The following is a 27,988-nucleotide window of genomic DNA, read 5'->3' as shown; positions in this document are numbered from 1 at the left end:
GAGAGACACAAGGAGGCCATGTGAAGGTGAAGTCAGAGATCAGAAGGGTGCATCTACAAGCCAAGTAACACCAAAGATGGCCAGAAAAACACCAGAAGCTAGGACAGAGACCTAGAACAGAGTCTACTTCACAGTTGTCAGAAGGAACCAATCTGGCAGATATTTTCCTCTCAGATTTCTAGCTGTCAGAACTGTGAGACAATAAATTTCTGTTGTTTAAGCCTCCCAGTTGGTAGTATTTTTATTTTGTTATGGAAGCCACAGCACACTAATACATCCCATCTGTTGCTCCCATTCTGCTTGTTAAAAAATCTCCTGTGACCTCTAGAACTCCCATTCCATGCTAAAGAAACTTCCCAACATCTTTATTTTCTTCACCAAACAGCCTCTCTGCTTCTAGCACTGTCTTGAAGACAATGCTTTACCTGTGGCTCTCTCAAGGGCAATTCATCACTTCACTGAGACAGCCAGGTGGGAGGGGCTTTCTGGCAAAACTCCAGCCAGCCTGTGCGCTGGGGTGGAGTCTTGGGAAGTTTGAGCCTTTTGCAGCAGGGAGAAATGCCTGGCCCCTCCTCTTCCTATGTGGAACCTAGGATTCAAACTGCGAGGTGAAAAGCACAGGAATAAGACACTCTGGCTTTGCAGAAGGTCCCTGTTCCCTCCTTTTTCCTTTTCACCCAAAAAAAACCCTGCTTTACTCACCCTTCAAACTGTCTGCAAGCCTAAATTTGCATGGCATGGGAAGGACAAGGACTCTGTCTTTAGCTGAACTAAAGTAAAGACCTGCAACAGTGCTAAGTTGGCATTCTTTAGCTCCCTATTGCTATTTCCAGGGAATTACTCCCCAGTATGTTGCAAAACTCCCCCTCACTCTGCCGGTCAAGCCATTGGATAGCTTCTACCCTCCCTCATCACTGCTGTCTTCCAACATACCAATGGTGAATATTTTAGATGTCTTCCACCATACTTATAGACACACCTGACACCTGCTTCGCACTCTTCATTTTCACCTCAAGTCCTGCCCTCATCTCTGTCAGCTTTTATGTTCACATGAGTAAGCTGCCCAACTCCCCAGCCCAATGACTCATTGTTTTCTTCACGGTGCCGACAACTGCTTTCTACTTCATTCACGGGTATTCAGGTATCTTACTTACCTGTCTCACCTGGATCTGCTCTACATCAGAATACTTACATTCTACTTCCTAGACACAGTCTCCAATCCGACATTTTTCTCATGGTCTTTTTCCTGCCAAACTTGTCTCTGTTTTTTGTTTTTGTTGTGGTTTCATACACATCTCTAAGCTCTCAGTGCCTCTACATTTTCTCAGGGAATGAAACCTTTCTTGGTTTTACTTTCCTATCTAGACAAACCTCTTCACTGATCACCAAGCAACACCTCTTCCATAAAGGCAGTCTACATCATCATAGATGATTCTGGGGACATATCATCAAAGATGTGCCTTTGTGTGATGAGCTGAGAAAGAGCTGGTACAATGCTAATGACTAGGTAATGGGGCCTCTCAAATCCTTTTCAAAATAATTCAAAATGTAATCGTTATTTATATGTGTAATAATAAGAAATACAGGTTTTGTCTCAGCCTCCATTTCCTGGTAGACAGTTCCTAAAACCAAGTGATAAGGTATCTTTTTGTGTGCTAATGGGATCCCTGGTGGCAGGAGCTCCTGAATACCCTCCGGATGGGGGCTGGGTGCCAGGAGAATCAACCAAGTGATTAGACAGTTGGAACTTTCAGCCCCATGCTACCTCCCACCCTACCCCTCAATCTCTAGGGAGCAGAGAAGAGCTGAAGGTTGAGATGATCACCAATGGCCAATGATTTAATAAATCGTGCCTATGTAAGGAAGCCTCTATAAAAACCAAAAGGGCAGGGTTCAGAGAGCTTCCAGGTGGGTTAACAGCAACACATCCATGTGCTGGGAGCATGGTGCACCCCGAATTCCACAGGGACAGAAGCTCCAGTGCTCAAGAGCTTCCCAGACCTTGCCCTGTGTATCTCTTCATCTGGCTGTTCATTTGTATCCTTTAATGTAGTCTTTGTAATAAAATGGCAACCTAGTAAATAAGTCATTTTCCTGGATTCCATGACCCATTCTAGCACATTATCAAACATGAGAAAGGTCATGGGAACCATGGGAACCACCAATTTGTAGCAAAGTTGGACAGAAGTTGTGGGTAACATAGGTACTCACTCACTACTTGTGATTGGCGTCTGGAGCAGAGGCACCCTGTGGGACTAAGGGAGGAGACCACCCTTCATACTGTCTTATGCCCAATTTCTGCCTCCAAAGAAAGAAGAAGTAAAAACTAAAAGGCAGAAATGAAATCCACAAGCGGACAGCCCAGTGCCACACCCTGGGCCTGGAAGACATCTAAAATATTCACCATTAGTATGTTGGAAGACAGCAGTGATGAGGGAGGGTAGAAGCTATCCAATGGCTTGACCGGCAGAGTGAGGGGGAGTTTTGCAACATACTGGGGAGTAATTCCCTGGAAATAGCAATAGGGAGCTAAAGAATGCCAACTTAGCACTGTTGCAGGTCTTTACTTTAGTTCAGCTAAAGACAGAGTCCTTGTCCTTCCCATGCCATGCAAATTTAGGCTTGCAGACAGTTTGAAGGGTGAGTAAAGCAGGGTTTTTTTTGGGTGAAAAGGAAAAAGGAGGGAACAGATCAACCCCTGACCTAATCGGTTACATTATCTATAGATTTACACACATTGTATAGAATTGCTCACATGGGGAGCTCAGTTGTTGGAGACTGAGTCTTGCTGAAGCTCCTGGCTGAATGAAGCCCTCCCTTCTTTAACTTGGTGTCTGAGGGGTTTTGTCTGCGACTTGTCCTGCTACAGGACCAAGTCCTTGATTTGATGCTACCTCCAGGTACATAGTTTCAGAATCGAGATAAATTGTAGGACACCAGTTGGTATCCATAGATAACTGGAGAATTTCTTGGTGTGGGAGAAGTATCCACACATTAGGTAACAGACGTGTTCTGTGTTGGGTGTGAGAACAGAGAAAAGCAGTTTGTTACTCCTATATGGATTATTTAACCTAAAATTTTGGTTATATTACTTTGCTTGTAGTTCTTCAATCTTTCCCCATCAGTTATATAACTGAGTTCTAGCTCCTTAGACTGGCTTCCCAGGCCATTAATAATATGATCTTGCCTATCCACTTCCAAATTATTTCCCACCACTTCCTACCCCTCACATTGTGCAATCTGAAGTCTCTCTGATTTGGAAATGCTTCCGCCCACAGTCTTATCCTCTCTTGCTTAGGTAATCCCATAAGGAGTTCTCTCTCCCCTCAATCTTCCGGTGAACTCCTGAGCATTCTTCCAAACTCACTGAAGACCTTACATCACTTCCATATCATTCACAGATTCCTTGGATAGAATTTATAAGTCCTGTCTTTCAAAAGACTTCTCCATCTTATCCACACTTCTACAATTGCTCTATTTTTATTTTTCCACATGTATCTTCACTATAGTGCAGGGTTTCCCAGCCTCAGCACTATTGACATTTGAAGCTGGTTAATTTTTGGTTGTGGCAGGGGCAGGCTGTCCTGGGTACTGTAGGATGCTTGGCAGCATCCCCGACCTCTGCCCACTAGATTCGAGTAGCATCCCTCTAAATTGTGACAATCAAAAATGTCTCCAGACATTGCCAAATGTTCCCTGGAGGACAAAAGCACCTCCAGTTATAAGTGCAAGCCACTCCAGGGTTGCACCTTACCCTTTTCATCTTGTTAAACTCAGAAACTAGCAGAGTGCCTGCCTCATAACATACACTCAGCCAACGTTTAATGAATTGATCTGAAGCTCAGAAAGTGTGACACTGTTCCAGCAAAACACCACAGAGAACCCAGGCAGTGTCAACAGCATTCTTCCAGGTACTTCTAATGAAGACATTTTCTAGTTAAAAAATAATGTTTCACTCCTAAGACGGACAACAGCATTCTGGGGTTTCTTTCTGAAAGCAAAGGGCATATCTGCAAAGTTTCCTGAGCACCGTGGCCCGAGGCTATTTTTGACTGTGTAGCTCTTGTAGACTTAGGGCCTCCCTCCCCACCAGTCGGCTTTCTCATGCTCTTGCAGTTTTTCTGCCTGCCCCCACTTCCCCAGTAGTTTCATTCAGCAGTTCACTTCCACACACAGCACTAGGCAGAGACCCTCAGTGGACACTCACGGCTGCTCAGAACCAGGCCCTCAGCAAACGTGAATGGCTCCTGTGGCATTCTGCCCACTTCCTGTGCCAAGGCATTTGGCTCCTGTCTACTGCTTTTATCTGCATTTGTCTTTTTAACCAAATGAATTTAAATTATGTCCTTATTTTTTGCTACTGGGGCTGCCTGAATTCTCTATCTTAATTTGACTTCCTAGTAAAGCCCATTTTCTTCTCAAAGAGGGGATTATAAATACTGCAAGATGGGAAATGGATCACTTCTAGAAAAGCCATGTGAGCCCAGCTTAGCGTATGTGGGAAGGGTTCAGACATCCCAGCACCATGGGATACGACTCAAGGAGGATATTTCATATTTGAGACAAAGAGTAACTTAACGGCTTTTCTCTCACCTACCAAATGCCAGGCCTTTTGGCCACTCTCCTGTTTGCATGGAAAATTATAAAGAGGCAAAGAGACTCTGGAGAACTTGACATAGTAAAACCAGGTGGAAATTTTTCTCCTTAAAACAATTGTAGAAATTAGAAGAGAAGTCCCTCACCAGCAGCTGACAGGCCACTGTGACAAAGCAGTGCTCTTCTCGCCAATTGTGTTTGCTTTTTGCTGTCTCTCCCTCTGGCTTTGGGAAGCATTGATTTGGGGCTCTTATGTTTAAAACTTTATGGCAGACATTGTAGGTTGACTAGCCCAATTTCCATTCTCAACTCCCTTCTTCTGCCTCTAACTTAGAAGCTGGTAAAACTGAACACTCACTTTCCCAGCTTCCTTTGAAGCATGTGGCATGTCAACTATTTCTGTCCAATAGTACCTAAGATTTTTTTTCTGGGGGATTCTGGGAAAGTATTTGCTTTCCTGATATGAAAGACAGATGTTTCTTGTGCTGGCCCCTGTGCCCTTCCTCCTGATTTGAATGTGGACATTGCCTGGAACTGGTGCCTAGAGCTGCAGCCCTTTCTAGGGACTGTGAAGCATCTCTTCTGACCATAGGCAGCTGCACCATTCTGCTACATGAGAAAAAGAACCCCCTTTCTCTAAACCTGGTAAACAACTGTTCTGTTGTTTGCTGCCAAAAGGCTTTATAATGAAAATAGCTGTATTTACACTGCAGTCAAGTCACCATGAAAATAAGTGCAGCTGTTTTACCCATTCCCTCTTCCCTATGCACTCTCATCAGAAATTCACCAGCATACAATGTGATTCGGTCAAAATCTACCTAGATTAAGCATTAATCTAAGCTAACAATGATGCTATATATTTAAGTGAAATGAAGACAGAACTTTTGTTTTATTCATCATTATAGTCTCCAATGTCTACCAGGTATTTTCTATTAGGTACTTCAAAGCACTATTTGAACTTTTAAAAAATCAACTTTATGAATCCTCTAGCATTAATGAAGTATCTTTACGAATAAATACACAGCCTGTTCTTCTAAAATAAAATCATTCATTTTTGTCTGATTAACATGTTTAAATTGTTACTTTCTTTGAATTTTAGAGATACCAAAAGTGAGTCATTTTATTAAATATTGCCCTACTTACAATTAGTATTTTCAAAGAATATTTCCAGGATTTACATTCCTTTTTGGTTTTATTTCCAGCCTCCTCATCCCTCTACTCAGTGGGATCAAGAGAGTATAGAGGTACAGTACTGGGTAGTAAATAGAAAGAAAAAAAAAAAAAAACTCCTTTAAGGACTACTGTAGGGCAGGTGGCAGAAATGAACTCACTCATGACAGTAACTCTCTGACAGCACAAAGAGGCTGAGAGAGCCACTCAACTGTCAGAGAAAATCATTTAAGGAGCAGGGGCCCTGATTTCAGACCTGGACAGATAAAGCTTTATAGCCTAATAAAATAGACTATCTAAGAGAAAGACCCAGATCATTGCAGTTAATATCAACCACACAGCAAAGTATGAACAGCATAGCAACACAGTGCCTGATAACAACTAGAGCCAATGTGAGCAGGAAAAACTTTTCTCAAAACAATGGCCATCAGCCTGGTCAATGTTACAAGACACATTCAATTCCCTTTGGTTTTCACAGACCACAGCATTTCTCTATTTATAAACAATGTTTTTCATGGAGTCAATGTCCTATTGCTTTAATATACCTCTGATACTATGGTCTATTCCAATTTGAATTGTTGGATGGCTTAATCAGAGAACTAGAAAATAACAGGAGAAAAGCTAACACCTAAATTTCCTCTGTGTGTCCGAGGTGTGTCATGCATTTCTCATTTAGGGCCCAGCACAATCCCATGATGTGGGCAGCATTGGCTCCATTTTACAGATGTGACTGTTGAACCTGTAAGTTCACATGCTTTCACCACACCATGAACTGTGTGCGTGAAGTGCTATTGCATCTGGGTAAAGCAAGCAGAGACCTGGTCATAAATGGGTGTGTAAGGAGTAAGTGTTCGTTTGCTGAGCAGAGTGATGTATTCAAATGGCTGAGAACTTTGCAATCCTGCACTCGTCATTTGAAAAACTGCAAATAAAATAATTCTTATTAAATGTCTATTTCTCATGGCAAAACTAGTAAGTGGCCAATGCCAAAAAAAAAAAAAAAAAAAAAAAAATTAACCCAAGTCAACAAACAAATGAAGTTAGGACAAAAGCCATCAGCCTCAAGATTTTGAGCAAATTGAAAGATGCAAATGAAGAGGCTTTGGTGAATATTTACTTTTGTCTATAGTGAGTTCTAAAGGATGGTACTGATCAAATATAAGGGTGACCACTTAGAACAGAAGACATTCAGAAGAGGCCTTTAAGCCCGACCTCCAAACAAGAAAAGCTTGGGGAGCCTAAAATAAACCCACCACTTGAGAAAAATCTGTAGGCAATATAATTATTTGTGTAAGGGAGTAGAGTGAGGAAATTATAATTTTTTCATTTACTGAGATCCCTGAAGTGGGAAATAAGCAATACCTAGAAGCCTTCAATAGTACTGAGAGCAAATGAATCATGATAGAATCAGGAGATGGCTGCCGGGGCTTAGAGAAGCTAGGATTGACTGTGTTCTGTTAAGTTACCAAGTGAATGGCTAAGGAAATCAAGGACTCACAATTTTAAAGTATGAAGCAATCTTGAAAATTACCTAATTCAATCCCTAATCTCATAAGCTTGAAAACTACAGTCGAGAAACGTTTTCAGAACATCAGATTCTTGACAACCAGGCCAGCATTCTTCTACTACTTCATGATATTCTATCATACATCCATTATAATCAGTTATCAAATACACAAAACATAATATACAATATACTTACTCTTCAAAAGTGGTTGTAGATCAGAACAAAAATTATCTCAAGCTTTCCCCATGGCCAGACTGGAGCTGCCTTCAACTTGCAAAATGTGTATTACAAATACCAAAATGAGGTTATTTTTCTAGAACAAATTTTAGCAGCATCAAAAAGTATACTAAAAATATCCCACTAGGCAGAATCTTCATCTTTAAATAAAATATTGGTCTCTCTACAATAAAAATATAATGTACAATTTATTTATTCTTGCTTTAGAAAAAAATAAAATAAACCCGGAGAATTTTGGAGCACATTTGTAAACTGAGCACAGCACAGTTATTCTCCTAATTCTCAATTTCTCCCTGGAAGTGGAGGACCCCCTTGAAACTTGAGTGAGGTGAGTTAAGGACAGATAAAAGGAAGTATTACTTTACACAGAAAATAATAAACGTATGGAGCTCATTATCATAAAAGAGGTACAGGCAAGGAATATAAATGGATTCATAAAGGTTTTGACCAAATTTATGAATGTCAGAGCCATAAATGGCTGCTGAGAGTACACCTAACCTTTAAGGTTAATGTCAGTGAGGAAAACTATGTCCTTCCCTGGCAAATCCCTTGAGGCCTCTGTTGTCAACACAATATTAGGTTGGATGGAACATGGGCTTTTCCAGCAGAGCAGTTCCAAAGTTCCTTTCAACTAATAGGAAACAGGACCAGATGAACATCCATCTCTTCAATAGAAGCATAAATGAAGTGGATCCACTTTAAATGGGAAGCTGAATGAAATGATGCTGTTGAAATTTGTTATTTATATAATCAATGTGTCTGTGTGTGTATATATATATCCAAAGCATGTGTGTGTGTGTGTGTATATATATATGTATACTTTGTTATTTATATAAATAAGAAAAAAGATTTGTTTTTGGAATTGGAAGAAAGCCAATATTTGCAATGTTTGAATCCAAGCCCTGGTGCAAATTACTTCCCATTCAGTAACTTGCATTCTCACATGTCAAATGGGGAGAACAATCCCCATGGCAAGTCATTTTGTGAGAGTCATGCTAGAAAGCACTTTGTAAACTGAAAAACAAACAAACAAACAACTATATATATATAGAGAGAGTTGCTGTAGCATATAGCCAGCTTTAAGCAAATCTCAGTCATTTTAGCAGAAGGCTTGTGATACACATGAGATTGGAAGGCTCCTCACTTCATTTTTCCTGGGAGAATTAATACAAATATTCAAAAAGTACTTAAGACCCAAGTCAAATGCCCTCTCACAACAGCAGGGTTTCTTTCTCCTCTAAATTTCCAGAACATTTTAGTCATGTCTCAGTTAGACTATTTGTATTATGACTTGTCTGCTAATTCATCTCCTTCATTTAACTATGAGATCCTGTAAATCAGAGGCCTTGTTTTATTCATCTACATCCCTAATACTTATTATAGTTCCTCAGATATAGTTGGCAATTAATAGAAGTGAATAAATCACTTAATGTGTTACGAATCCTGTTGTCTCCACCTCACACTTCACAGTTAGGGAATAAAGAAATGATCCAACTATAAAATGCAATAAACCAATCATGGCTAAGGTACAAAGTCAAGACCAAGACTATGCTTGGTCTCATTTCTGGGCACTAGTCTCTAACTCCCTTATTGTGGAAAGAATAGTGTCTTGGTTCTGTTTGCATGAAAAATAAAAAGGAAAACCTGAATTACAGAGTAGTGAAATCTTCACCAAGTGAACATGTTTAAAATCCTAAAAATCTCTTTACTTTCCTAAAACCATAGTTTTACTCTTTAAAATAAGATGAACACTATATAAGTCTGACCATAGCCTCACATTTTAGGTAAGTACACCATTGCAGAGCATCTGATGGCCACTGTGATGATCCACAAATAGAAAACAGCCTTGTTATCTACAGAATTCAATGCAGGGGTCAAAATGAATGTTAAAATACAGCCTGCATATTTAGTCCATGACATGAACAAACAATTATAGGTATTTAGATCTAGTGCCTGGATTGGAAATGTTCAACTTTATCCTTAATGGCCGATTTCCAAGCATACTTCTGGTGCAATGGGCTTGATTTCAGATTTCAGCTGTTTTATTCCCCAAGGCCAAATTTACATTGGCAATTAATAATATCCTGGCGTATTCTGACCAAGGACGCATATATATATCTTCCACCTCTCTGCATCATAAATGCATCTTACACTTACCTTATTGTCATTATTTCCTGCTGTCAATCTCATATCGGAATATGCGACATTGTTCTACTTTGTCATGGTGAAAAGCTTTTCTTCTTTTCCCAAAAGTTAGGGTGGTTCTGCTTTATCAGATTTGTTTTAATGCCTAGAAAATGTTCTCCTCTTGTTTATGGAGTTAGAAGGGTAAACAGGAAAGAGACTGCTGGCATGAAATAAATATGCATGTATACAGATGCACATATGTGTGTATGCTCACATGTAACCCTTTTTTCACTTAACAGCAGTTGAAAGAATGAGAGGGAAATGGGTCAATAAGCCGCTGGACACCAGCATTTTCTTCAGCGTCCCCAGGGGCCAGTCCCACCCTACCACTGCCTTTGTGAGGGCACTCTCTGGCCAGTTTTGCTCAGCACATTCATTTAACAGTTGGCATTCTGGTTATGAAGCTGACATTCTGCTCCTCTGAGTTTCGGTACGCTATCTACTAACATAACAGATTTTCTTGTCAAAGGGCCTGTAATGAATGTTTATTTCAGATCTACACTTCTTAGCTTATCTGTAGCCAGACTGACTTTGCTGCCTTCAGATTTCAGCTGTTTTATTCCCCAAGGCCAAATTTACATTGGCAATTAATAATATCCTGGCGTACTCTGACCAAGGACGCATATATATATATATATATATATATATCTTCCACCTCTCTGCATCATAAATGCATCTTACACTTACCTTATTGTCATTACTTCCTGCTGTCAATCTCATATTGGAATATGCGACATTGTTCTACTTTGTCATGGTGAAAAGTTTATCCTGCAAATGTTTAGTCTCTTAGGTCTTCCGTGAATGGCTGTGCTTATCTCATGTGTGCTTCTAGGCATCTCCAGGGCTCTGCATTTAACTTCATACTTCTAAAAGCAGCTGTACAGAGGCAATATTAATGTTATTGCAACAGACAGGCAGAGCCTCATTTCTCTCTGCTTTGACTGAAAATGCCTGTTCATAGTGAAATTGTGCAGACATTGGCATTTTTGTGTGAGGTTGGAATATGTGTGGGTCCAGCCATTGACAGCAGGAAGAAATAAGACACAACTGCCAGATGGCTTGGTTTAAAAAAAAATACCAGTCAAGATTTGCTAGTGATCCATAACCATTAGAATTATTTTCCCAAAGGATTCTCTATTCCGAGGCTAGAAAAAAATTCCTGAATTCACTCTCAGTTCTGAGATGGGGTTGCGTGAAAGAGTGGGTGATTTAAAGATCACTTATCTCCCAGAATAGGTACTTAACCTAGACATATTGGATGTTTAAAATTCTCGATACAAGGATATAACTGCTATCATCTTTAAATTTTTTGAAGATCTGATTTAGAATTCATAGTAGGAAGGCAGAAGTTAGTAGAATGAAGATTGAATTTGGAGGTAAGTTCTAGTCTCTACCATTATGTGGTTATCTTTAGTGTACCCCTAAGCCTCAGTTTATTTTCTGTATGATGCAGATAAAATCTGCACTCTCTAGGTCATAGTCATAGTATTGTTTAAAGATCTTAAGATAAAAATGCACAGAAATGAACTCTGTAAACCATCCAATGCTATGGATCCAAGTTGCTGTTATAAACTAACACAGAAGTTCCTGAGTTGGGGGAAAAACCAGTAAGAAACCTATTAATGGCCCTGGTAGCTTTTGCAACCTGGGTTTCCTCAGATCATCCAAGTTGTAACTTTCTTGTTGTTGGTTTGATCATTAGCTTAATTCACCTTACATTGTTTTCTCATTTTATCCCCAAACAACTCAAACCTAAGATGAGTTATAACAACAAATAATAATGTTTGGAAAAAAAGATCTGGTCCAAAACAATGGTAACTATTATAAATTTTTGATATGCATACTGGAAACAAGAATTTCAGTAGAAAATGATTAGCTTGTTGTCTTTGCATTCATTTAAGTTAAAGTGATGGTTACACTGAGACATTACTGATTCTTCACTTAACACATCCACTCAGTGTTTCCACTAGGATTTAAGTGATCCTAGACCCTGCCCCGCTAATGAGAATGCCACCTTCCCACCCAGTGTGCTTCTTCTGTCCTATCTGTGGACTCCATGCTCTTTGCAGTCACAGCTCTCTTCTCTCTAGTTGGCTAGAGATACTGTGGATACTGTGGACCCACTCAGTTACCCCAATGTAGTACGAACTGGGTGAACACTTGCTTTATGAGTGAGTGACGCCACATGCCTCTTCTCCTTTACAGCCCATACGTGAAGGCACTGCTGGTGGAGGCAGCAGAGTGAGTCAAATCTCACAAATGACCATCACTAAATTCAACATCCCCAAATTCCTGTGTCCAGTAAGTGTGATGACTTTTTCCTAAGATACCATCAAAGGATAAATAAAATGGAATGTCACCTGCCCTAAACAATGCTTTCCCAGGGTGAGGCTTCTCTAACAGCTTCTGCATTACAGACTATCGAAAGGCAGCATTCTGGAACATTCTGAAAGCAGAGAGGGAGGGAGAGAGCAAATACTGCACAGAGGTCTCAGGATTACTAAGCACTGAAATATTTTTATTTTTATTTATTTATTTATTTATTTGAGACAAAGTCTTGCTCTGTCGCCCAAGTTGGAGGGCAGTGGAGCGATCTTGGTTCACTGCAACCTCTGCCTCCCGGGTTCAAGCAATTCTCCTGCCTCAGTCTCCCAAGTAGCTGGACTACAGGCAACTGCTACCATGCCCAGCTAATTTTTGTGTTTTTAGTAGAGACGGGGTTTCACCATGTTGGCCAGGCTGGTCTCGAACTCCTGACGTGGTGATCCGCCCAACTCAGCCTCCCAAAGGGCTGGGATTACAGGCCAGGCGTGGGCCACCATGGCCGGCCATCTTTATTTCTCAACTATTATTCCACATCAAAGAGAAGTTCACATTTTAACAGAAGATAGGCGTAACCTCTGGATGAAACTACAAGTCTATAGTCTTTAACTGTGTTCATTACCATATTAGGTAATAATGACTATGGACATATAATTATTGATTACAGCTTTTAAAATAACCATGCTGTTGAGTAGCCTTGAACAGAAAACTGAGGTTATAATAGAAAATAAATTCGACTTTGAGAATATAAAAATTTCAATTAAAAAAACATACAACAAGAGACACTGGTCCAGAATTATATGTTTTTGGTTGATCTTTCACCATTCATGTTATGCAGCCTTCTGTGCTGCAAAACCTGGGAATAATTAAGAAAAATGTGCAGTATCAAAACCACAATAATGGCACTAGATATTACATCACTGAAGTGAAACCATGTAGTTTTCATTTCAGGTTCTATGATTTGGTAGTCCAGTCATGTGACACGGGACAAGTCACTTTATTTATACTCAGCCTTTTAGTTTATACATTGAACCTCCTGGGGTCCTGTGGGATTGAAAAATGTTGATGACAGAGAGTGTAAGTCTTTATAAACTCTGAGTTTCCAGTTCTGTTTTTAAAACATTGCTTGGATTAAATCAGCAAACTGGTTTGTTATTTCTGTTATTTTGTGCCTTTGGAAGGTTGAGCTCTTCATCTCTACTTTTACTGTAATGACTGTTACTAAAACTGACATTCCTGACCCAATTCCCCACCAGGACGATTAGGCATTCTCTTCAGGTGTGTGTTCCTTTATCACCAAACTTAGTCACTTTACTAAAGTAACTTCAGATGGGCTTTAGTTTTGAGGACAGGCTGTAAAACTAACAAGAAAAAAGGAAAATGTAAAGATGTGGACACGGAGTGATGGGTTGCCTTCCTGATCGTGTATTCAGAGGCCGAAAGCCCAGAGAACCTGGGCAATTGCTAACCCGCAGTATCTGGAGCAACCAGCAATCTAATGCGAAATTCCTTTCATCTTCCCTCCACACTCCTGTGAAAACCAGGAAGATTTCTGAAAGGCACAGAGATTCTCAATCGTTGCAATGAGGCAGCTTTCTTGTAGTGTGAGTTCATGAGAGCCAGGGCAATTTCATGTGAAACATACACACAAGATGACAGGGAAGTGGGCGAACTGATAGTCCGAAATACATATGCAAACCCTCCCTTGGAAGCTTGCTTTTCACTCTCTTGTACAAAGTTAATGGAAACCAAGGAACTACCATTCCAGAATTGTTGCCCGCTTTAATCCTTAATAACCAAATAAAAATGGGCAGCCTGTATTCGGGAGCAGCTCTAGCAAGCAGACCTCTAGGAAACAAGGCTCCCTACAGACTTTCCCTTGATCTTAAAGCTTAACTTGAAACATTTATATGCACGGAGCACCTGGCCAGGAGATGTGAGGAGGCCTTTTTTTCTTCTTCTTCTTCTTTTTCACCTTGGCTCCACTTCTTTCTTTAATAATAAATTCTCAGTTTTCTTTTTTCCCTTCTTGGAAACTGATTCCATTCTAAATAATGTTTTTTGTTCTTTCTTAATAGTTTAAGAAAAGCAAGACAAACTTGAAAACCCCCCATTAACATCCATCAGGCTCCCCGTCTGCCGATCGGTATCATCTTCACTTTAGGAAAGATGAAGCAGAAAGTCAGTGTAGGTTAATTCCAATCAGGTTGAGAACTTCTTTTGTTTGAATTCAAAGGGCTCAGGTTAACCTATTATGCAATTTAGTACCAACTGGCTGCACAAATCTTCTTTCACATACCTTGCTGGGTGAAGAAGTGATGAGCGTGGAAACTTGTTCTGACTGCACCAGTTTAAATACGCAGGTGTCTGAATTACAGTCAGAAGTTTAACAGAGGAGGAGAGCTCAAATCTGTCCTAAAATAGTAACGCCGTCTGGATCACATCCTCAACAAGGTTATCTTGCATTTAATGGTAAAAAATTATACACAGAGTCTGATATAAAGACTTTTCCTCAAATCGGGTCAAAACCAGGATAGACGCTTTATACTTATTTTGAAATAAATGTATGTAAAGAAGGGAGTACCAGCTCACGAGTATCACTAGCCTCTCTCCTCCTTTCTTTCTTCCATCTTTCATTCCTTCTTTCCTCCCCATTTTTATTTCACAAAAGATTTTAAAGACATACCTGAAGACACACTATACACACGATATAACAGTTGAAATTGGAGCAAAAAGAAAATAGACAAGAAAACTAATGCTGAAGGAAATATTCCCAAATATATATAAATGCAAACCATTCACTCCTGTATGGTTGCTGGGAAGTGGAAGGTGGAACTTTGGCTGGCTGGATGCCCTGACTCTAGTCCAGTCCCCAGCACCAATGCTCAAGGGACGTCCAATCCATCTCCTCAACTCCCACCTCGCCCTCCTCTAATCTCAGTCTCCATACCTGAGTGATGCCTCTAAAAAGCAAATCGGATAAGGTCTATCATTGCCTCAACATGTTATTGACTACCCCCTATACAGAGGATAAAATCAGAATCCCTCAGTGTAGCTTATACTACTAGCGTGACCTGGCACCTCACTGCTCTCCACCTCTCTGGCAATCTCAGAGCCCCACCAGGTCTGGCCACACCAGACCTCGTTCAACAATTCAAATATGACCTTTCCTGCACAGCTTTTTCAGTGAGTTCCTCTGCCTCTCCACCAGCTGAACTTGTACTTCAACTTCCTCCAGTTCTGGGTCGTGCTCCTCAGACTGGAATAGGTGCTCCCTAAGCATGTTCCCACCTGTCCTTCCTCGTCACGGCACCTGTCACACTTCATTATTTACTTACCAGCTGGCTTGTGCTGTTTGAGAATGCACTCTCGGAGAGTAGGAGCCGGGTCTAGGTTGCTCCTTATCTCCAGCATCTATCAGAGTGCCTGTCGTATCACTATTGCTTACCTATACGTTATTGTTGGCCACAGGCATAAATCATAATAACAACTGACATCAAATAAATATTCACCATGGGCCAAAAAAAGATGCATCATGTTTTACCTTCTTTATCTTTGTAGAAAAAAACATTTATTCTTCGTAATAACGCCATTATCTTTCTTCACAGTAAAGCTATGAAGTATGTTGTTATTATCTTCATTTTACAGATGAGGAAACTGAGCCTGCAAGCAAGTGACAAATGATGCTTCCCAACAGCCTAAGCAATAAACAGACAATGTTCAGTTGCAAAATTTATAGTGGAAAAAATTCACAATTGTTGGGGAGAAACATAACTTTTCCCAGATCGTAAAACTTAAAATATTAATTCCCATAGGTTATGTGAAAGCATTCACCAATGGCCTGATTGTATGGATGGCAGCCTGGGGATCCCTACAGAGAACAAAGTAACAGGCTTTATGAGACCCCTTGCTAGTGTCTCTCAATACAAGCAATGGCACAACACGAAAGCACAATTCACCAGGCTCCCACCTACATCAGGCAAAACACACAGCTCTCCCGTGGCCTGGCTTAAACCAAGGGGTGATTTAATTGACCAAAATCAAACCTAGCAAATATTCATGTTGTGACTTTGAGATCATTTTCCCCCTGAGAAGAGGGAGGAAAAGGAGAGTCCATAGGAAGGAAAGGCAAGGACTGGCGACTTACTCTAAAGAGAAGGGCAACACAGGTCTGCAGGCGAGCTGCCTCCACCAGCATAGTCTTCCTGACTGATCTCTGAAAAGACATGCTGACCTGGGCCTGATGCCTCCTCCGCCACCTGGAGGCTTTGGTCTCAGTGGCTCCAGGAGCCTTTCTGCTCTCATGGCCGCCGAATCTATGTCTAGGTTACAAATACCTGCTCTTGCGGGAGAGGGAGGGTATTTTATTTTGTTGTATTTAAAAGTGACAACCCTGCTCCCAGACCAAAGCTTTGGGTTTGTTTGAGGTATCAAAATGGAGTTAGTCAAGCAAGGCAATTCTGACTACTTCCTCCTCACCATCTAGGTGCCATTGAGATATAAAGCCTTTGGCAGCAGAAAACCCATGCACACATACATATGCCTGCACATGCATGCACCCACAGGTCTTCTTTTGTGTTGGGTGCAACGGCCCACTTTGGAACTCTGTGCCATTTGCATATGTGTTTCTGAGCCTGATGAAAAATTTTTCTCTGAAACAACTGAGCTTTTACCAATTATTGTCAATCACAGTCTGTATTTTACTATCTTGGAACTATCTCCCTGCAGCCCTACTGTGGTTATTTTACTCCACTCCATCTACTGCAATATGAATAGAAATCTTAGACCACGTGAATAGAGAGGTCAAAAGAGAGCAAATTTTCTCTTTAGTTGCAATAATATGATATCTAAAAAAATTAGTTCTATATGTTAGTATTTTTCTATTAAAGCCATGTACCTATGCATCTGTTTTTAAAATATACACTTGTCTTTCAGACATTTGCAGTATTTCTCAACCTTTAAACAACCTTCAGGAAAATGACTCCAACATAGATAATGTAAATTTGAACAATATAGACTCCCTTTTTTCCTGGAAGACACAAAGAATAAAATATCCATAAAAGTCTGAAAGTTTTAGTTTAAAAGAATAAATGCTAGAGTCTTTAGAATATTTACCACCCACTTATTTGCTTCTAGGATATTTTGTAAATCGATGAGTCCAATTCTATGAAGTGGATGAGAATAAAGCTGTCCACTTACGTTCTTCCTACTAGTCAGCCATGAAATTTAAAATTCTACGATAATAGATGTATGTGATATTTCTATATATGGTTTTTGATATTACATCCTGAGTTTCTTTTGATTCAACATTTACTAGTTATTTAATATCCTCTTCCTTTCAGTTAATTACTCCATGAAAAAAATGGAAATGGTTAAAAGTTCAAAATGACGGAAAAGAGAAGATTGAACTCCTTGAGAAATAAGTCCAAACTTTAGATGCAAAATGACAAACATAAAACAAAAGGAAGTCAGTATATCTGTCCTGGCAAAGAAAAGAAAAGTTCTCTATTTTTCTCATAAGAAAAAAAAGTAATAATCTTAAATTTAGAAAGGGAAATTGAGGTTACATTCCTAAACAACAGAATCATCTGGGTGGTGAGAGGCAGAATTTGTCCAGTCTATCAGGAAGTAAAGATTAGAGTAGACAATATCACCTTAGAGAGTAGAGAATACAAACATTGTAAATGTAATCCAACCTGGAAGAAGCATGGAATGCAGTTCATGATTTCTGGAGGACAGTTCCTTCCAGCCCTAAGAATCGGCAATTTGCCTACCATTTAGTAAATAGCCTTTACTTAGTGGAGGGTAGCCTAATGCTATAAAAAAATAAAACGTCTATCACAGCCCCTGCTCATTAGTGCTACACAGACCTCACGAATCTTTGGTGCTGTATTAATGCCAAGTACTCTCTCACTTTGTGGTACAGCCTGTGTTCCATTAGAGACGGGTAAGAAGAGGCACCAGTTCTTTTTTAGCAATCAGGTTTTTTTTTAAAAAAATTGCCCATCCTCATCTTAAACTTTTCGATAGCTTGTCAAAATAAGGGACAGTGGAAGCACACAACATAACAAAATATAAACACCAAACCTAGTCCTTGTGAGAAAACTCTCCAGCGTTCCCTACCCTGTTCAATCACGCTGCTCATTAAATAAGTCATTTTAATACTCACTGTCAGCCCAGTCTTCTAGGTGCCAGGATTTTCTTTTGAAGAGAGAAGGTGCTCTGTGGGCCAGCCTTGCAGAAGGGTAAACATGTGGAAACCAGGACAGGGTTTTCTAGTATTTAAGATCTGGCATCTTCTAAATTTAGGGGCACTCCCCTCCCCTCTTTTTGGGCTTAAAATATTTTTAAATTTTATTTTATTTTAATGTTTTAGTTTGCACAGACACAATGTGCTGTGAAACACACCTCAAGTGTCTTTTAAAAATTAAAACAGGGTTGATTTGTAGTGTCAATGATTCCTGCTAATCAAAATCACTGACAATTTTTCAGGAGGGAAGAAGTATGGTTTAGCCCTCTCACTAGAGAGCATTGCTTCATTTTTCTGTTTTGATCTAAATCTGAATGTTTTCCTGCAGATAATTCTCTTGCATTTTTAAAGGGGAGAAACAGGCAATAAAATTCTAAGAAAATAGGTATTTATTTGGACACACAAATTTCCATCCCTGACCCCAGGCGCATGAGCAGAGCTTCAGGTCCCTCTACTGGTCCAGCTCAATGGGAGCTGTCAAGGGCAGGTTCAGAGACTTCCACCTCTAAATGAAAACTTATAAATAGAATGTTGTATTTACTCTTTTTCTACGGCCAAGGACCATCACTGGGATGCAGGGAGTGGTAAGTGTGGACTCCAATTATCACAGGAGAAACAAGCAGCTGCCCAGACAGAATTCCTCTAAGTTGTGTATCTGACTCAGAAGCCAATGTACATTTCAATACATGCTCCATTTTCTAACCATGCTTTTCTGAAATTGTCTTTTAAAGATGAGGAGTAGTTTTTGTGATCCAGAAAATTTATAAGAAGCTCCTCGTCTTTAAAGTCAAGGATTTCTTTAAAAAACTAGAGAAACAAGAAGAAAGAAGGCAGGAGAATGTGACAAAGCAGTAATTTTCCCAGACTCTTACCTTCTAGCAAAACAAATCTGTGTAAGTATAGTTTGGTGAGCAGTAGACTTGATTCTTTTCAACTGGAGAGTCATGCTATGGTATTCTAGTACTCTTTTTCTATGAGAATAAAATTGATTTTTAATGTTTTTAAACAGTATGTGTAGCTTAACTGTAAACCCATTCAAGAAAGCACCATTCTCTTTAATTATCATTACGAGGGCCTTTATGCAAATTCATGAATTAACACCAGAAAAGGATAGTGCTATTTTCTAACACTAGTCTTCATTATATTTTCACACCATTCTTAAATACAAAAATATAATATTAGAGAAAGAAAAAAACTAATGAGGTCACTTAATTCAAGTAAGTCAAAGCGAATAATATTTGAACAGTGATTAATTGGTCTAAAGCTATCATTTTAAACCAAAGAGTTAATAATGACCCAGAACAAATAATGACAGAAATATATATATATATGTATTTAGATATATATATCTATATATGTGCATATATGTATATATAGTATATATATGTATATATGTATATGTACACACATATGTGTATATACACTATGTATACACATATACACATATATAGTATATGTGTATATATACACATATATAGTGTATAGGTATATATACATATACAGTGTATATATACACATATATAATATATAGAGAGAGCAGGTGCTCTGTGAGCCAGCCTTGCAGAGGGGTAAACATTTGGAAACCAGGACAGGGTTTTCTAGTATTTAAGATCTGGCATCTTCTAAATTTAGGGGCCCTCCCCCTCCCTCTTTTGGGGTTTAAATATTTTTAAATTTTATTTTAATTTTTTAGTTTGCACAGACACAATATATACACTATATACGTACATATACACTATATGTATATATACACTATATGTGTATATATATACATATATACATAGAGAGAGAGAAAGAGACAGACACAAAGAGAGAGGGAGAAAAAGAGAAGAGGGAAAATGAGAAATGACAGAGAAAAATACTACTTCAACTAGCTGATGGGACCCTCAAAATTATCCAAAATGATAATGACTTTTTATGTTATACATCTTAGTATTTAATAGAATAGCAATAGAGAAACATCCTTCTGGAATGTCTGAAATCATTCCTGCAGAAATCCACTCCTCCTCAGTGCGAGGATCCCCATTCTGAGAAACATACAGGAATGGGAACCCATGTGCCAGCCATCTTTCTCATCACATCAACCCCAACCCACACGCGGGTCTGATCACCTTTGTTTTAGACACACAGGGTGAATGAATATTAATTACAATTGCTACAGCCTTATTATTTTCACAATGAATTCAACTTTCTAGTAATTGAGATATTTGAGTATTTTTAGTGAATACCATTTTGCTAAACAAACAAACAAACAAAAAACAACAACAACAACAAAAACTGTGAGGCATTTTTAAATTACGTTGACTTAAAATTCGTATTATTTGAAGGATTCTGTTGCTAGAGGAATTAAGGACACGAAGGTCACTTCCAAACTTGTTGATAATCAGAAGCAGATGGACGTGCTATTAAAAATTCACATACCCATGCCCACATCAGAGCTACCAAATCAGAATCACTGAGGACGGGTTCCTGGAATCTTATTTATTTATTTAGCTTCCAGATTTGGAAACCACTGCTCCAGGATGTTGCAAAATCAAGAGAGATGTTAAATGATTTGAATGAAAACATATCCCAATATCTGGGCAGTTCCCTGCAGCCTCAAAGACTAGAAGAGCCGAGGCCACACCATCTCCAAAAGCATCAGGTACACATGTCTGTTCTCCAAAAATGCACAGAAATAGAATACTGTGTAGTACACTTTTTAGGTAAATGAATTGAAAAATCATAATTTAAAATGCTCTACCTTGTTCCCATTGTACAGAGTGATGTATTTAAATTACTAGCTTTTGCGTCTTTACTTTTTAAAATTGGTTGTTGGAAAATAAAATCTATCTCGTTTATTGGGAGGCAAAGCTGCAACATAAAAGAACAATGTTGCCATCTAGTGGTCAATTGAAGACATTCATGAATCAGACCATTGCATGAAGTTTCGAGTTGAAGGAAAAGATAGCTCAGGAAATAAAGTAAATATATTTCATAAACGCAAGACCTGAAACTACAAATATCCTAGAAGGTAACATTGGAAAAACCCCTCTAGACATTGGCTTAAGCAAGGATTTCATGACCAAGAACCCAAAAGCAAATGCAATAAAAACAAAGATAAATAGCTCTAATTAAAGAGTTTTGCACAGCAAAAGGAACAGGCAGCAGAGTAAATGGACAACCCACAGAGTGGGAGAAAATCTTCACAATGTATACATCTGACAAAGGACTAATAACTAGAATCCATAATGAACTCAAATTGGTAAGAAAAAAAAATCCCATCAAAAAGTGGGCTAAGGACATGAATAGACAATTCTCAAAAGAAGATATTCAAATGGCCAACAAACATACGGGAAAATGCCAGCATCACTAATGATCAGGGAAATGTAAATCAAAAGCACAATATGATACCACCTTACTCCTGCAAGAATGGCCATAATCAAAGCATCAAGAAACAGTAGATGTTGGTGTGGATGCGGCCACCAGGGAACACTTCTACACTGCCGGTGGGAATGTAAACTAGTACAGCCACTATGGAAAACAGTGTGGGGATTCCTCAAAGAACTAAAAGTAGATCTACCATTTGATCCAACAATCCCACTACTGGGTATCCACCCAGAGGAAAAGAAGTCATTATTTAAAAAGGTACTTGCACACGCATGTTTATAGCAGTACAATTCACAATTGGAAAATCATGGAACCAACTCGAATGTCCATCAATCAACAAGTGCATAAAGAAACTGATATATATATAATGGAATAGTAATATCCATAAAAATGAATGAATTAACAGCATTTGCAGTGACCTGGATGAGACTGGAGACTATTATTCTAAGTGAAGTAACTCAGTAATGGAAAACCAAACATCTACGTTCTGACTGACATGTGGGAGCCAAGCTATGAAGACACAAAGGCATAAGAATGACACAATGGACTTTGGGGACTTGCGAGGAAGAGTGGGAAGGTTGAGGGATAAAAGACTACAAATATGGTGCAGTGTATACTGCTCAGGAGATGGGTGCACCAAAATCACCACTAAAGAACTTACTCATGTAACCAAATACCACCTGTACCCCAATTAACTTATGGAAAAATAAAAAATTAAATAAATAAATAAGTAATAAAATAATTACTTATACAATTTCCTTGTTGATGCTAGGAAATTTTTACCAGTTTAACTCCATTTACCATCATCTCATCTTTTGTATTATTGTCATGCATTTTGAACTTCATATTTTTATTCTCAAAATAAATTGTTTTTGCACAGTCATTAAAAAAATTAGTAAAAAAATTCTATTATTGAGGGGATTTCTCTCAACTACAAATGCTACTACCACCAGACCCCCTTAACCTTCATGCTAGCTTCTAGCTCTAAAATCAAAGTATTGGTCAGTTGACAACAAGGTTGTGTTTCATTTGACTCTAACAATAGTATGACAGATCCTCTCATGTTTCTGTATTTGTGAAGGTTCTAAGGTAGATGTTAATACTGGGAGTTTCTCAAATCATCAGTGATACCACCCTTTGAAGCTGTGGCTGGGCTACTAGTTTATTCCAATTACTCAAGCTGCCAAGGAAGATGTGAGCCTCCTTGAAAGGGAGATTTCAGCCCCTTCCCCACCTCTGACATCTTAGGGGGTGACACTGCTTCTCCAAGTATTCTCTCTAGAAGCCATCCTAGACTGAGCCCGCCTATGTGTCAAGAGTCAGCTGTGTGAAGGAGTTGGCCTCCCAAATCATCTAGATGAGGGAGACTTTCGTGTCTGCACATGTATGCACACTTGACCAGAGATATTAGTGCACATATGATCAGCAATAAGGAAAGGAATAAATCAAAGAGGTATATTACTAAGTAATTTTAGTTATTTTAATTTTAAATAATTGGTTTCATCTAAGTGATCTCAATTAGGTCATGGTATATCTTAAGCTGAATGTTACTCTAGCTTAAATTTTTTGTTTCTGAGAGTTACAAGACTGGTCTGAGGACAGCCATCTTTAATAGATGGTGTGTCTTTGAAAGGTGGAGTGTATAATGTTATGTTTCAGAAAACAGCAAAATAGCTCTCTTACACATTGAAACAGGGTCCCCTAATATAGCAGAGGTCCCTAAGGAGCTTCTTAGAGGGAAATCCCAGTCACTACTAATAGTAATCTATTCCTTGTACTTTTCACTTAATGGGACCTATTTCTGTGTTTGCCTGAAAAAAAGGCATTCTTATGCAAGATTTGTTTCTTGATTGATTTAGGCAATCTGTATTTCCTATCTAATCCTTCGGAAATGAAAAGGCGCATGATCGGTGTGAGAGAATGGGTTCATAGAAAACCTCCACTAACCCTCTTGAAGAACTTACAGGTAGCCTGAGGCCAAGGAGATACTGTAGGGCTCTCCTGTTCCAATCTGTGCACACACGGGAAGATCTGCTGGGAGAGAATATTTAAGGATAACCTGGAGAAAGGGTGACAGAGAATATAAGGCTTATAGCAGCCTTCCAGCTTATATTGCAAACTCCTTGCTGGTAAGGCCTTAGATATTGAGTTTATTGTGTGATTACATGGCCAAGGGAATGGGGTGGGGGATGGTTTCTATGTACCAGAAACTCTTTAGAAAAATTAGCTCATTTAATCCTTGGAACAACCCTTTTAGGTAGGTAGGATCATTATCCCCATTTTATAAATGAGGATATAAGCTGCATTTCTTTCTTTTATTAGTTTATTGTGCTTCCTTTTTGTCACTCTCTAATTCATGCCATCGGAGCAGAAGGAAAAACATAGGCTTCTTTGAACTTCCGGTAGTTTGGTCATCAAATGTATAAATATATACACGTATATGTTTATTTTGCGAATACTTTTTGAGTACCTACTATGTGCAGGGCATTTGCTTGATACTGATGAAAATGGGAAGATAAACACCAAGCCGCAGCAATCAAGATGCTCACAGCCAGTACAGGAGATTTAAAATAAAGACTTAAACTTCACTGTGAGAGTGCAATAACGTCATTGATTATTTCAAAAAGAGAGGAATGGAGCCAGTGAATCCTGTAAATCTCTTTGAACCAGAACTCATCCACAGCTTAACCCCCAATAGATAAATAGCTTTTTTTTTTTTTTCTTTTTTTTTTTTTAGATAGAGTCTCGCTCTTGTCACCCAGGCTGGAGTGCAATGGTGTGATCTCAGCTCATTGCAACTTCCGCCTCCTGGGTTCAAGTGATTCTTCTGCTTCAGCCTCCTGAGTAGCTGGGATTACAGGCACCCAGCACTATGCCCAGCTAATTTTTGTATCTTTGGTAGAGACAGGGTTTCATCATGTTGGCCAGGCTCATCTCAAACTCCTGACCTCAGGTGATACACCCACCTCGGCCTCCCAAAGTGCTGGGATTACAGGCGTGAGCCATTGCGCCTTGCCACAGATTAACAGCATTTTTGGAACATATCATTCACTGACTCCCAAAATATCATTCCCTGGATAGATCTTAGCTTACAATTCACCAAGCAACCACAGGAGAACGGTAGAACCAGCCCAGAGGATGCAACCCGGAGAATGGAATTGTGGGGAAGAAGCACCCAAGAAGAGCAGCTGCAACCAGCTCATTAGCACTGCCGTGGAGCCACGGGTTTGATGCCAGTCCAGCAACAGGAGTGGCTTCTATCATACTGACAAAATGGCCAAAGGCTCCACTGACTTCATTCTGATCTACAGTATCTTATAAGAATGGTCTAGAATGCCGCCTAGTTTTTCACACATTCATGGAAAAATGACGGCACATTTCCCCTCTCTGGATCTGATATGAAAGACTGTTAGAGAGGCATGGCAGCTAACTCCTATAATCCCAGCACTTTTGGGGGCTGAGGTGGGAGGCCTCCTTGAGCCCAAGAGTTTGAGGCTGCAGTGGGCTATGATGGCACCACTGCACTCCAACCTGGGCAACAGAGCAGAGCAAGATCCTGTCTCTGAAAAATAAAATTTTTTAAAAAGTTTTCAAAAAGACTGCCCAGCTAGCCAAGCCTCTCTCTCTACCTTAAATGGTGCCTCTACCTACTCCCTGTCTTAGACCTTTTCATCACTGAGGGTTTTCTGTCACTCTGTAACTGCTATTTACTTCTGTGTCAGTTAGGGTCCCATAAAGATTACTCAGGTTAAGTTATTTGAAAGGGTTCAGGAAACTTCACAAAGCACACTTACCTAAGACTTGAAATAAAGGCAAAAGCTCAGGTATACCAAGAGAAAGAGATTGCACTCAAGCACTGGGAATCTGAGACATCTCCAGGCACTAGGTTTCTTCTGATTTGCATAAGGAGGTGCTTGCTCTCCAGATTAAATAACCAAGACTTGTGACATGAACCTAGAAAACCTCTAGGCAGAAGTCCCCCTAAACCCCACACCCCTTTGTTAGCCAAGTCAGGCAATGGGTCATACCAGGTGAAAGCTATCAACAAACATTCTGGCCCTGGGGTTTGCCAGGGGATTTCTGGACTGTAAACAGTGCATTAAAAATCACTGGTTAGTTGGTTAGTTAGCCCACTGACCTTCAATTGGGCAAGAGTCAAAACAAAGCACCCAGGCATTCATGGAGGTCAGCATGGAGCTGCCCAGTCAAGCTGTAAAAATAACTGTATGACACAGGTGTGAGCAAAAGAAACTGATTCTGATTAATGTAAGCAGCAAGGAATTTAGTTAGACTTGGAAACAGGCACATAGCAAGGCAGGCCCTGGACAACGTAGCAGGAATGACAAGGTGCTGCCAGGACCTAATGGAGTTCCAATCAGTTTTTCAGTTCTTTTGTCTCTCTATTCATAGTTCAAATTCACAGTAAAAAGAACATTTCAATAACTAGACTTGGGTTGTGTATCTATCCCCAGTCTAAGTAAGTATGGGGCTCCTGATGACAATTAAACTAGACTGGGTGAGAAACAATTTCTGAAAAGAAAATTGTTGTTAGAAAGGCAAAATTGGCCAGGCTCGGTGGCTCACGGCTGTAATCGTAGCACTTTGGGAAGCCAAGGCGGGCAGATCACTTGAGGTCAGGAATTCAAGACCAGCCTGGCCAACATGGCAAAACCCTGTCTCTACTAAAAATAAAAAAAATTAGCCAGGTGTGGTGGTGGGCACCTGTAATCCCACCTACTCAGGAGGCTGAGGCAGGAGAATCTCTTGAACCCGGGAGGCAGAGGTTGTGGTGAGCCGAGATCGCACCATTGCACTCCAGCCTGGATGACAGAGCAGCACTCTATCTCAAAAAAGAAAAAAAAGAAAAAAAAAATGAAGAGAAGAGAAAAGAGAAAAAAGAAAAGAAAAGAGAGGAAAAATTGCATTTAGGGTTGCCAAAATGTTCACTACAGCTTGTGACCAACTGTAAGTGAGAAGTCTTGGGCAATTGGTGTAAAATACTTTATGTTTAAAGCAATAGCCTCAAGTCATTTCTTCTGAACATACTGCTCTTTTCTACATTCCTCTTCCTATATTACACTCACCCCACCCACCATATACCACCAGCTGCACACAGCTATTGTTGTTTTAGAAAACTGTATGTACTAGCTGATGTAAAAATGGAAACAAAAAAATAACAACTGGTGGTTTTTAAATAGATTTTACTATAAAACTTATATATGCCATTATAGAAATGTGAAAGTGAAGACATTTATAATGAAAACCATAAAAATAATTTGTAATTGTACTATATAGAGGTAGATTCCTATAAATATGTTGTTATATTTCCTTCAGGTTTTATATTGCTATTGTAGTATTGCCTATGCATTTGTATAGTAATGTAAACATAATCTATTCCATACTGTTATAATATATAATCTGGACCCTGTAGTCTATTCAGATTTGGTGCGGGGGTCACTGGCTGTTTTTAAAAAACTTTGTTTTATAATGAACATTTGTACTCAAGTTTATGATTTTTTCCCCATATATATGCACATATATTTTTAAGAAATTTGTAGTTTGGGTGGCCTTTAAAGAGCCATGTGGATTAACTTTGCCTAAGAATCTGTGAAGAAACAAAACAACTGCACAACCTCAAGTAACCCTGGAAAATGGTGCCCACAAGGGGAAGCAATTGGAAATCAGCCCAAGAGCTTGCCAGGAAGAAGCAAAGAGGGTGCGAGCCAGCAGAAATCAAACGATTTAGCAAGGGGGGTGGAAGTCACTTAGAGCCAAAGAACTGCCCAGCTAGTCCCTTCTGAGAAAGAAAACACTGTTAATAGCAGAATTCTAGGTTCTGGCATCAATTTAACTTGCATCGTAGTCTGTTCCCACTTTCTGTCCTCAGTCTGCCACCCCACCAAGAACTTCTATATTTTCTGGTGTCTCCATGCCCTTCCCAGTCCCACTAAGAACATATTTATAACAGCAGGAGCTTGCCTTGGTCCACTGTGACATGCAGGCTGCTTTGCTGGGAAACTTCTGCCTGACTCACTGAGGCTGTGTGAAGAGTGGGGAGGGAGTTGGTGAGGCGAGTTTCTGGCGTGACTGTCCTTAGAATGTGCACTGAGTTTCCTCAGGGTTCACTGCTCCCGTCTGTGACTCAACCAGAAATGTAGAACATGCATGAAGACTGTGTGAACCACAGGCATTTGATTTGGTGGGTGGGGGGCGTAGGGCTACACTGAGTTCATAACTATGGAAATAGTTTTTTCTCCATAAATTTTCTGTCTCCCTTAATCTATAGTGCTTCCTGACCCTTTAACGTTGGCTATGAACAAATCACAGAAATATTTTCCTTAAAAGATGAG

The sequence above is a fragment of the Piliocolobus tephrosceles genome, chromosome 3, assembly GCF_002776525.5.
Source record: "Piliocolobus tephrosceles isolate RC106 chromosome 3, ASM277652v3, whole genome shotgun sequence".
Taxonomy (NCBI): domain Eukaryota; kingdom Metazoa; phylum Chordata; class Mammalia; order Primates; family Cercopithecidae; genus Piliocolobus; species Piliocolobus tephrosceles.
Note: the sequence above shows the minus strand (reverse complement) of the source record.